The 12,557-nt window shown below is 43.4% G+C and overlaps 1 pseudogene; it reads right to left on the bottom strand.

Moving 5' to 3' along the window:
• Positions 1–2,423: 2,423 nt before the first annotated feature.
• LOC126189216 (5S ribosomal RNA) lies at positions 2,424–2,541 on the bottom strand (annotated as a pseudogene).
• Positions 2,542–12,557: the final 10,016 nt, after the last annotated feature.

Here is a 12,557-nt window from a genome sequence, read left to right as displayed (position 1 = left end):
GGAAAGCAAATGCGCAGATCGCGTCTTGACTTTGTTGAGTTCGTCCTTATTTTCTAGAGAAAACGAAGCTGAAACATTGAGGGATTACGGTAGAGCAATGGATGAGCAGAGTACATTGACGAAAGTCACAGTTCCACACCACAGCTGTGCTCTGTAGTGAGATAGTGCCCATACCGCAAGGGGCTACTGCATAGCCAACTCCGTGCTCCCGCTGTTCAGTAGAGTTAGTGTCTTATGTGCAGTCTATGTGTCAGTGACGGGCGTAATTTTGTTGCTTACGACAGGCGACAAGTTTCTGGAGGAATACTGCCGGAAGAGACCTTCAAGCTGTAGCCAGTGGATCATAAAAGTCGCGAACAGAAATTGGCAAGTGGGGCAGGAGTACGCATGTGAATGACAAAACGAACACGGCCTCTCCGTCATAGTGGTGAACCTTGGTCGTGCTATTGTTAGGCAAACCGGTTCACAACAGTGTTCAGTTTACTTTTGTCGATTTCTGATCTTTGAGACAGTACTATCTACAAAACATGCACTTCTCTAAACTTTTGTAACGCTCTGATTTAAAACGAATGTTCATTACAGATAGGCGAAGCAGAACTTAAATCACATTAGCTATAAAGTGGAAGTTCATAACAAAAGTGCTGATGTACGTCATTCTGCAATATTTAACACCCACGTCACAGTGAAAAACGCGTACCCACTGTGTTAAAAAAGGCTTAAGAAACAGGGACTACAAATAGATTTGAGGGTAAAACATGAACCCCTAAACAGAACTGTCTAAGTATCGATGACAAACGTAGATATTCACATTATATTGGTTCCGTTCTCTCTAGTCACTACAGACCCGCAAATGTCAGTTCAGAAAATATCTTCTCGTCTGTCTCAATACGAATATTCTCTATGAGCATTATGCACAATGTCTGATCGAAAATTATGCAGGCCGAGCTCCTGTTTCCAAACATTTTTATCGTGGCGTATTTATTATCAATTAAATCATTGGGTTTATATCTCTCAGATTCGGTACACATAACTTGAGTGCTGAAATCGAAATTTGAAACGAAAACTAAAGGTCAATGTGCAGCAAATTTCTGAGGGGGTGACGAGGTTAAAAGTAGCAAACAATAACACTTTCTAAAGTAGCAGGATCATTGTGACAGAAATAAACCCGTTTGTGTACAAAATTTAATGATATAAATATTTTTTTAAAAAAATTAAGTTTAATTTGACCAATAAATAATGCAAGGTAGAGAAATCTGAAACAGTACTAATAAAATGAGAGCATAACATCTCCAGTATTTAATCTCAGAATAATAATGAACATGAACCTTTTGGCTGCTCCCCGAATTCATTGAAAATGATGCTCACTTCGAATGAAACAATTCCTGATATTAATTTTAATTTTAATAACCAGCAGCCTCAGTTGCACCGTTTACCTAGAATTTAACTAGGTTTCAGACAGGATAACCCAACCTGATTAGAATAACATTAACTACCATTTGTCCATAGTAGACATCGTCAAGCTAAAACTACAAACCCATTAATTTATGGATCTGTAGCGTTAGCTTGACGATGTCCACTATGGACAAACGGTAGTTACTGATATACTGAAGAAGGGTGGGTTAACCCGACTGCAACCTAGGTAAATTCTAGGTAAACAGTGCAACTGAGGCTGTTGGTTATTAAAATTAAAATTAATATTTATGCAGTTGCTGACAGGGCCGCGAAATGTTGAAAATATTTAAATTCCTGAGATCCCCTAAAATGGTAAGCAAGTTCCCACAATGCTGTTGAATACTGTGCTATGATGATTTATGATAATAATGGGACTGAGCGGCTCTTGGTCCACTGACTTACGACACTATTACGCGAATGAGCTACCACTACCTCCCCCAACCCATCCATGATTTATCGCCCACCTCTACCATCACCCAATCCTCTAGGCCTATTGTCGGACCCTGGCTCTGAATTTATGACCCAGATTAATTTATCATATCATTTCCTCCCTTGGTTTATGACACAACTTCCCACATCCCCACCACCATTCTTCTAGGTGAAGAGAAACTCAAGGGCAGTTGTCCTGTTGGTTCCCTTCAAGGTCAAGGGAGTGGAAGTATGACATCACATGGCATCTAAGATTTCAGAAGATCAAAAGGTCAATGGTATGGCAGCTGGTCTAAACATGGTGCCCTATACGACATCGCAAACCCATTAACTAACTCCGCCCGAACAGGCCATGAAGGCCCAAGGGTACCGACCGGCCGCCGTGTCATACTCAGCCCACAGCCGTCACCGGATGCGGATATGGAGGGGCGTGTGGTCAGCGCACCACTCTCCCTGCCGTATGTCAGTTTCCAAGACTGGAGCCCCTCTTCTCAATCAAGTAGCTCCTCAGCTTGCCTCACAAGGGGTGAGTGCACCCCGCTTGCCAACAGCGCTCGGCAGACCGGATGGTCACCCATCCAAGTGCTAGCCCAGCCCTACAGCGCTTAACTTCGGTGATCTGACACGAACCGGTGTTACCACTGCGGCAAAGCCGTTAGCTCATAAACCCATTAGTGCTAAGTAAATAAGACTGTAATCTTCAATTACCTCAATAGTGCCAAGTAAAAATCTAATAGTTCACTTATGCCACGGTATTTTGTTCATTATACGTCTTAAAACAATGCTCCACAATGCTGAATGTCGTGAGTTGGCTTCCAACTCTTCTCGCTAAATATGTGCTGAAGCTGTTTAATAATGCAGAAGTAATTGTCACAGTTGGAAGCTGCACAACAAAATATGTGGACGAACGAAAGTTTGAAATATAAATTGCCTATCATGATCTGGTAATCACTCTATGCTGTGTAAATACACTCCTGGAAATTGAAATAAGAACACCGTGAATTCATTGTCCCAGGAAGGGGAAACTTTATTGACACATTCCTGGGGTCAGATACATCACATGATCACACTGACAGAACCACAGGCACATAGACACAGGCAACAGAGCATGCACAATGTCGGCACTAGTACAGTGTATATCCACCTTTCGCAGCAATGCACGCTGCTATTCTCCCATGGAGACGATCGTAGAGATGCTGGATGTAGTCCTGTGGAACGGCTTGCCATGCCATTTCCACCTGGCGCCTCAGTTGGACCAGCGTTCGTGCTGGACGTGCAGACCGCGTGAGACGACGCTTCATCCAGTCCCAAACATGCTCAATGGGGGACAGATCCGGAGATCTTGCTGGCCAGGGTAGTTGACTTACACCTTCTAGAGCACGTTGGGTGGCACGGGATACATGCGGACGTGCATTGTCCTGTTGGAACAGCAAGTTCCCTTGCCGGTCTAGGAATGGTGGAACGATGGGTTCGATGACGGTTTGGATGTACCGTGCACTATTCAGTGTCCCCTCGACGATCACCAGTGGTGTACGGCCAGTGTAGGAGATCGCTCCCCACACCATGATGCCGGGTGTTGGCCCTGTGTGCCTCGGTCGTATGCAGTCCTGATTGTGGCGCTCACCTGCACGGTGCCAAACACGCATACGACCATCATTGGCACCAAGGCAGAAGCGACTCTCATCGCTGAAGACGACACGTCTCCATTCGTCCCTCCATTCACGCCTGTCGCGACACCACTGGAGGCGGGCTGCACGATGTTGGGGCGTGAGCGGAAGACGGCCTAACGGTGTGCGGGACCGTAGCCCAGCTTCATGGAGACGGTTGCGAATGGTCCTCGCCGATACCCCAGGAGCAACAGTGTCCCTAATTTGCTGGGAAGTGGCGGTGCGGTCCCCTACGGCACTGCGTAGGATCCTACGGTCTTGGCGTGCATCCGTGCGTCGCTGCGGTCCGGTCCCAGGTCGACGGGCACGTGCACCTTCCGCCGACCACTGGCGACAACATCGATGTACTGTGGAGACCTCACGCCCCACGTGTTGAGCAATTCGGCGGTACGTCCACCCGGCCTCCCGCATGCCCACTATACGCCCTCGCTCAAAGTCTGTCAACTGCACATACGGTTCACGTCCACGCTGTCGCGGCATGCTACCAGTGTTAAAGACTGCGATGGAGCTCCGTATGCCACGGCAAACTGGCTGACACTGACGGCGGCGGTGCGCAAATGCTGCGCAGCTAGCACCATTCGACGGCCAACACCGCGGTTCCTGGTGTTTCCGCTGTGCCGTGCGTGTGATCATTGCTTGTACAGCCCTCTCGCAGTGTCCGGAGCAAGTATGGTGGGTCTGACACACCGGTGTCAATGTGTTCTTTTTTCCATTTCCAGGAGTGTAGTTAAAACTCTCAGGTTCCTTCTTATAATGGCTGCAGGCTAGGTTGTACCATAAGGCAATAAGAGATATTTGTAACAAAGTCACACCAACAGCATATTGGTTCCGTGTTGAAATGCTGGATCCTTCCCACAAAAGTCAGAAAAATGAAATTGTTAATACATTAGTATTTGGCATAAATAAGTGGACTCGTGTGGCAACAAAGTATTTGAACACATTTTGATTGAAAATTAGCTTAATGTATTATAAATTACTCAGAGGGACAGATAACGGTGCTTAGATGATAAGGTGAAGATAATAAAAGACAAAAGCAAACAGCCAGACATCTCCTAACTGCCCTAAAAAAACTGAGGATTGCTCTCTTGTTTATGTGTACAGATAATATAAATGTTAACATACAGAGTCTTTTGTCTGGAATCGTTACATAAAATTTTACACACAAAAAATAACTGTTAGAAATGGGTATTACGGTATGTTCTACTGCAGTAGAAAAGTTTATATTTCTTAAATATGGGGCTAACTGGATCATAAGTAACGCTAATTGGGTCATAAAGTCAGAGGTCAGAGTCAGATAACTGGCCTATAGGTTTGTTGTGGAGGCGGGTCATAAGTCAAGTGGGGTAGGATGAGGTAGTGGTAGCTCATTTATATAATGTCATAATTCTCTGGGTCAGAAACTGATCATTCCCATTACTGTCATAACTAGTCGTAGTATAGTATTCCATGGCCTTGGTGGAAACTTCATTATCATTTTCGTGAATATCAGGAGTTGTTTCAGTCATATTGAGTGGCGTATCAGTGTAACACAATTTCCATTTTAAGGGCTGCTGCCTGTGTTTTAAAGAGTTTTACAGCCGAAGCAGGAGCGTTAGAGATGTTTGGTGTAAATGTTTTAAACATTTTGGTGCCCTTATTGCGACAGTCAAACACACAGTGCCTTGTAAGATGATCAGCATATTCTCATGTGTTGATTAAAACTGCTAGCGTTGCAGCTCCTACTCCGACTGCACTCCAGCTCCAACCGATGTGCCTGTGACTCCCTGTGGTTGCTGGAGGCAAGGTGACTCCATCTACCTGTTGCCCACTTCAGACCGACTGCTCTACTGTGCGGTTACCTGCTTCAGCAGGGAGTGTACTCAAGGTCAGCCCCTCCCTTCCCACCCCCCACCTCCCCCACCCCTCACAGCAGGACTTGTTCACAGTAGCTGGTCCTAGCTTGCCTCAACCACACCACAGTGGCATTAATGCACCCTTTCGCCTCTATGACTGCATTTTTCGCCATCATATCATGTTAAATGTATGAAGGAACTGCATCTGGGAATACTAGGCTGAGCCATCCGGGTTGACCGAGCAGTTCTAGGCGCTACAGTCTGGAACCGCACGACCGCCACGATCGCGGGTTCGAATCCTGCCTTGGGCATGGATGTGTGTGATGTCCTCAGGTTAGTTAGGTTTAAGTAGTTCTAAGTTCTAGGGGACTGATAACCTCAGAAGTTAAGTCCCATAGTGCTCAGAGCCATTGGAACCATTTGAATACTAGGCTGACAGTGGACTTAATGTGTGAACAAGATCCCATCAGGGCCTCAATTTTTTAGTCAGGCCCTCGCCATAGGGGACCTCGCCATTCAATACACCATAGCACCCAACCCTACCTAGTTAAAGACAGGATGATTCAATAGTCACATGACACAGGACATCTCTGTTGTTTTTGCAGGTATCGAAAAAACGATAGACTTCAAATTGTTAAGAGTGGAAATGTTACTTATCCATGCTGCAGGCACGATTGAACAGGAAGCTGTGGAGTAAAATAACAGACGACAACTTTGCTAGTCATCAGGGCTCAGTACAAAGTGGGAGTTACCACTGAAGACTATTCTACTACAGTCAATGAGATTCCAGGCAGAAGACGTGTCTGAAGGCGCTTCAGACAGAAGTGGGAGAAGAATATGAGTACTGTCCATCATACGACCTGACATCCAAGAGTAATTATTTGGGATGCCATTTCATTTCCCACCTGGAGCACTTTCCTTGCAAGTCCATCTTTATACAGGATGACTGTGGGACCTCTGCTATTCACTATAAAACATCAAAAACTCTTTCAGCTGTCTATATTTCAAATTTTATTTTATTTAGCTACCTCTTTTGGCATTGCACTATGCTATCTTCCGACCCCTGTGTAAAGACAATAACAACTAAATAACTAAATAACAAAATTGCAGAAATCAGTTTATATACAGTGGACATGTAGTAAAAATATATAACAACAACCAAACTGTACAGGCAGTGACATCAAAGTTAAAGGTGAATTAAGGAATAAAATGAGAGAACAGTTGCACATTTTATAGGTATAAACTAGGCAAATAATATATATGTCATATAATAGTAAAAAGAACCTACTCATTGGAGTCAAAATTACATGTTATGCATAGATAACTACGGTGTCATGTACTGGCAAATATGCAGTATGTAATGCTAATGTCAGTCCACATGAATAAACTGAACAAAGCAGTATATGACTATGTATTGTCATGCCTACAATCTGATAGAAACGTTATGCATGGCTCAGCCTAACGTTTCAATAAGAATCCTGGAGATTTCCTCTCATATTCTTGCGTTAAATTCTTTGGTAGTAGCAGGTCGAGTATTGTAAACCGCGTTTGTACTGTGACCCTGCAAGAAAAATCACGTGCTGTCAAGTCAGACGATCTTGGGGGTCATACAATGTCACTGTGCCTTGAAATGACACCGTTACCAAATAATTGTTGCACAGCTCCCATTGATATGTGTACTGTATGTAACATTGCCACATCATACTGAAATCAACTGTTGACAGGATATGAGCCATGGCTGGCTCATGCTATGTGTTGGATTAAACCTTGGTTGCTATTCAGTGTTTAGTCTCCCGCGGTTATTTCGATTATGCTGTTATCCTCTCTTTCCGTGGGTGGCAGCATCGGTGTGTATCGATAACCGCACCTTGGACTATCTTTGGCCTGGCGCTTATAATTTCCAGCTGGGCTGTGTGCAGGCAGTTGGTCGGTTGTCGTGGAGCAGCGAGGAAATCCTCACAGCGCATGGTTTGGCTCGACCCGCTGGCGGCCTCTATGCGGTGTCTGAGTGTGTGGTGCTGTTCTCATTGCTACGAGGTTCATGGCTCACCGATCCTGGACGTGAAAGTTGAGTTCTGACTGATTCTACCAGCAAGTCACGACTGTACACATTGTGTCATTTGGAGTTGGTTGTCTGCTGTTGGGATATTCCCGCGAGCAATAACGTGTGTTTTCAAGTTTGCCAAGTTTAGCCACCCTCAGGTGGAGTTTAACTGTACTTGGTTATTTTGGATTGCGAAGTGCACCAGCGGAGTCTTCTGCCTTGTGGCCGTTAACGTTCCGGTTACCTGCCCTGGCCGTTGACGTAAATTAAGGCAGTGTATTTTCCTCATGGTGCTGTCGCTGTCCAGTACGGTGTGTAGTTTCACAGCTCAATGTATAACTGGTTGTGGGCGCCAATACCTTCTATGTTGTTCCATTGAACTACCTGTTGTGTGCTGGTCGGGTGAAGTGGAGGTTATCTTGTCGGTGGGTCCGTCGAGTGTCTGCCGGTTGGGTTGTCGTCGGATCGACAACGGTTGGGCCTACTGCTGTGTTACCTAAGCGAGCGTCAGTGTTTCAATTCTAGGCCGACCCTTGGAACTTCTGAACTGGAACTGGAACTGAACTGGAACTGGTTGTGGGCGCCAATACCTTCTATGTTGTTCCATTGAACTACCTGTTGTGTGCTGGTCGGGTGAAGTGGAGGTTATCTTGTCGGTGGGTCCGTCGAGTGTCTGCCGGTTGGGTTGTCGTCGGATCGACAACGGTTGGGCCGACTGCCTGTGTTACCTAAGCGAGCGTCAGTGTTTGAATTCCAGGCCGACCCTTGGAACCGCTGAGTACCCTTGGGAGTATTGCCTTTTCTTGTTTGCTCTTGATGTTTGTACTTGTATGGCTTCTAGACGATTTTTTTAGATGAAGGTTGTTTTGCCCTTAAGGCGTCAGATGGTTTGGGCCTTCAGCCTAATTTAAGAACTGTTTTACGTAAAGCCTTTGGCATTTTTAAAATTAATGTTATTGAGTCTTAAGTGTTGCGCCTTCAGCCGATTTTGTTTGCTCTTAAAGTGTCACATTCTTTGGGCCTTCAGCCTAATTAGGAACTGTTTTAAGATAAGGCTTTGCATTTTAAATTTCTGATTTAGTTTGAGCTTTAAGTTATTGGCTTTAGGCCATTTTTAAATTAAAGTGGTCTTGCCCTTGCATGAGATTGTATGGCGCATTCAGCCGCTAATTAAGTTCCAAAAGTAAAGCTGTTTTTTTTTAATTTCTTGGCTCTTGTAATGTTTGATAAAATAAAAGGTTGTATGTTCGAGTGTAACTGACAGCCACTTATTTTGGCCCCTTTCGACAACATAAACTACCTATCCTGTCCTGTGGCTTTAGCAGGGCTCCACAGGAAAAAAGAGCAGTTCATGCACAACAAAACTTTCCATCGTGGCAATATACCGAAGAGACGTTACAGTGATTGCGCACCAGTTGCCGTCTTCGAAAAAGTAGGGATCTATAACGCTACTCTATGACATGCCGCAGCATACAGTAACCTTCCTGTTGTGCAACCTAGGCACATGTAACGCACGGGGATTTTGTTGAGACCAATAGCGAAAATTGTGTGTTGTCGTAGCCGCTGAGGTAGAAGTGAGCTTCATCCAACATCGACAGATTGTTACCAAAATTGTCATCGTCGTGCACTTTTGTTACATGCGTTCAGCATATTGTCCATGTTTTATCAGATTGTTAGATTGAAGCTGCTGCAAGATCTGCAGAAATCAACTTTCCGTATTCGCATACACTAGAACGATGCAACTGCAGAGTCGTTGCGTGGCATCGAACAGAGTGCTTTGTGCTTTTTACAAAAGCAGTGCGCACTGCCTCGAAATTGTCTCCCATACGAGTGATTCGGCGTCCCCCTGCAGATTGCTTCTTCGATTAAGAATACGCTGCTTCAAAACTGCGGACCCAGGTGTTCACGACATGAGCTCAGGGAACACGACGATGGTATCTGACGTTGAAATGATGCCGAAATTCTCGACGTGCAACCTCTACACTTCCATTCTTGTAATGCGCTTTCGCTGCTAAGTCACGCTGCACACCATTCTATTGATCCATGTTTACTGTTTACTAAATGGCAAGACAGTACGAGGCACTCAGTATGTCACTCGGCACCACCTTCCTCCAGCACTGCCACTACACGTTTCAAAATTTCCAATTCTTTCGAGTCACTCTGTTTAAGGACCGATTTTTACTCTAGAGGTGAGGGAGAGAGATTCTTTGTCACTCTATGGGTTGTGTAATGGTAACGAATGCAAAAACCACTTTTTGCAAAGCCACATAACAAAAATATAAAAATTGCTTAAAAAATATTCAGTAGCACTTCGAAGCACGTACGTAGCAGTACCGAAAAATTAATTTTACTAGTAATGGTTGTAAGTGGTTTCGAAGTCAATAATGTATTATTTTTATCGAGAATTGACATAATGCTGTCATCACATGACTTTAGCTGCCACTGTCGAAAACCTATGACTCTCTGCAAGATGGTATGGAAAATGCATGTTTCCCGCGTTTTTGTAACAGGTATGTGTACAGGGTGTGGAGAGGGGGTGCGATGTCATATGCTCTTAAATGCATTTGCAGGGACCAAGAAGATAGCTTTTAGAAGAGTTCTTACTTACATGACGTCTTCTGTAGTGCGTGGTTGAACGCAAGTTGTAATGGGCAACACCATATATATAAATACTTGACATGTTTGTGTGGGAACCTGCGCCAGCCCCTTCATAGCATGAAACAGGTTCTAAATGTGATATGCAATTCACTAACGTTGTGTAAGTAATTTCATAACAATTTCAGTAAGCAAGTAGAGTGAACATGTAAAAAGGAGGAGTTGCAACACATTTAAAAGTTGGCGTATTTTTGAGATATCTAGATGCATTATTGAGGTACCTGTCGATGACGAAGGAACAGTAATTGCTGGAAATATCAATGTTGATTCTTTTACGAGATACGGACAGTACAAATGAACAGGAACGTTATTTTGGTGTTTTAGGCTAATTTAAGAGGTTATTTTTCCAACCTATTGGCAGCAAGATAGTAGGATCTTGGTTGACAACATTTTTATACACTATGTTCAGGTTGAAACAATCAACTTTCACCCACTAACCAATGGACTATCTGAAGATGATGTCCAAGTAATGGAAATAAACTATATGCATGACACCTCTGAAGCAGGTTCGTATAAAGCAATGGTCATTGTCAATGAGCACAGGATGCTATACTATAACAGTAAGTTAAATAAGTGGTGTGGGATGAGGTATATATAAAAAGAGATGCTAATGTCAAATTCGATTTATTCCATAGTAACTTTGTGTCAAATTTGAAACTAGATTTCCTAAAAGGTATCTAGAAAATCCATTAACATTGGAACCAAAATATGTATAACTAAAGGAACTAAAATCTCTTGTAAGAGGAAGAGGGAAATTTGTATAATTGTCATAAGTCGAGATCTGGCGTTACATGCCCACAACAAAAAATACTGTTATATTTTAGGTAAAATTATTAAACTGTCAAAGGGTATACACATCCTGGCAAAAAATAATAATGCAGATAATAAGGTTAAACTTGTGTGGGATATTGTCAAATGGGAGACAGGACAGCAGGTCAGTGAACAAAATACTGTAATAATTAAATTAAATGACAAAGTTGTGACTGATAATTCACAAACTGCAACTACATTTAACAATCACTTTTTAAATGTAGCAACAAAAGTAGGACTAAATAGTTCATTTGAAATAACAGAGGAATACAGTAAAAAAGTCATTTCACAAAATTTTTACCAACTAGAAGCAGCAAAAATTTCCTTCAACGATATTGATAAAATTATAAAATATATAAAAAGAACAAAGGCTAATATTTCTGTATGTCCATCTTTTGAGAAATAGGTACGGGACTCAGCTTTCCGATGTAGGATTTCAAATCAAACACCTTTCAGCCGTCTAATTTCCAAACTTATTTTATTTTACTACCAGTTTCGGCGACTTACTGCGCCATCCTCATGCCCTTGGCTAAGGCTAATAAGTGAATATACAGGGTGGTCCACTGATCGTGATCGGGCCCAATATCTCACGAAATAAGCGTCAAACGAAAAGCCTACAAAGAACGAAACTTGAAACTTGTCTAGCTCGAAGGGGGAAACCAGATGGCGCTATGGTTGGCCCGCTAGATGGCGTTGCCATAGGTCAAACGGATATCAACTGCGTTCTTTTAAATAGGAACTCCCATTTTTTATTACATATTCGTGTAGTACGTAAAGAAATATGAATGTTTTAGTTGAAGCACTTTTTTCGCTGTGTGATAGATGGCGCTGTAATAGTAACTAACATATGGCTCACGATTTTAGACGAACAGTTGGTAACAGGTAGGTTTTTTTAAATTAAAATACAGAACGTAGGTACGTTTGAACATTTTATTTCGGTTGTTCCAATATGGTACATTTACCTTTGTGAACATATCATTTCTGAGAACCCATGCTGTTACAGCGTGATTACTTGTAAAACCACATTAATGCAATAAATGCTCAAAACGATGTCCGTCAACCTCAATGCATTTGGCAATCATGTAACGACATTCCCCTCAACAGCGAGTAGTTCGCCTTCCGTAATGTTCGCACATGCATTGACGATGCGCTGACTCTTGTTGTCAGGCGTTGTCGGTGGATGACGGAAGCAAATATCCCTCAACTTTCCCCACAGAAAGAAACCCGGGGACGTCAGATCCGGTGAACGTGCGGGCCATGGTATGGTGCTTCGACGACCAATCCACCTGTCATGAAATATGCTATTCAGTACCGCTTCAACTGCACGCGAGCTATGTGCCGGACATCCATCATGTTGGAAGTACATCGCCATTCTGTCATGCAGTGAAACATCTCATAGTAACATCGGTAGAACATCACGTAGTAAATCAGCATACATTGCACCGTTTAGATTGCCATCGATAATATTAACCCGCCAAGGTCGCTGATGTTCCACTTAACGCAGCCATCGTGAATTTTCCATTGCCCAATAGTGCATATTACGCCGGTTTACGTTACCGCTGTTGGTGAATGACACTTCGTCGCTAAATAGAACGCGTGCAAAAAATCTGTCATCGTCCCGTAATTTCTCTTGTGCACAGTGGCAGAACTGTACATGACGTTCAAAGT

Source organism: Schistocerca cancellata, chromosome 5 (genome assembly GCF_023864275.1).
Source record: "Schistocerca cancellata isolate TAMUIC-IGC-003103 chromosome 5, iqSchCanc2.1, whole genome shotgun sequence".
NCBI classification, from domain to species: domain Eukaryota; kingdom Metazoa; phylum Arthropoda; class Insecta; order Orthoptera; family Acrididae; genus Schistocerca; species Schistocerca cancellata.
This window is presented reverse-complemented; position numbering and strand designations above follow the sequence as displayed.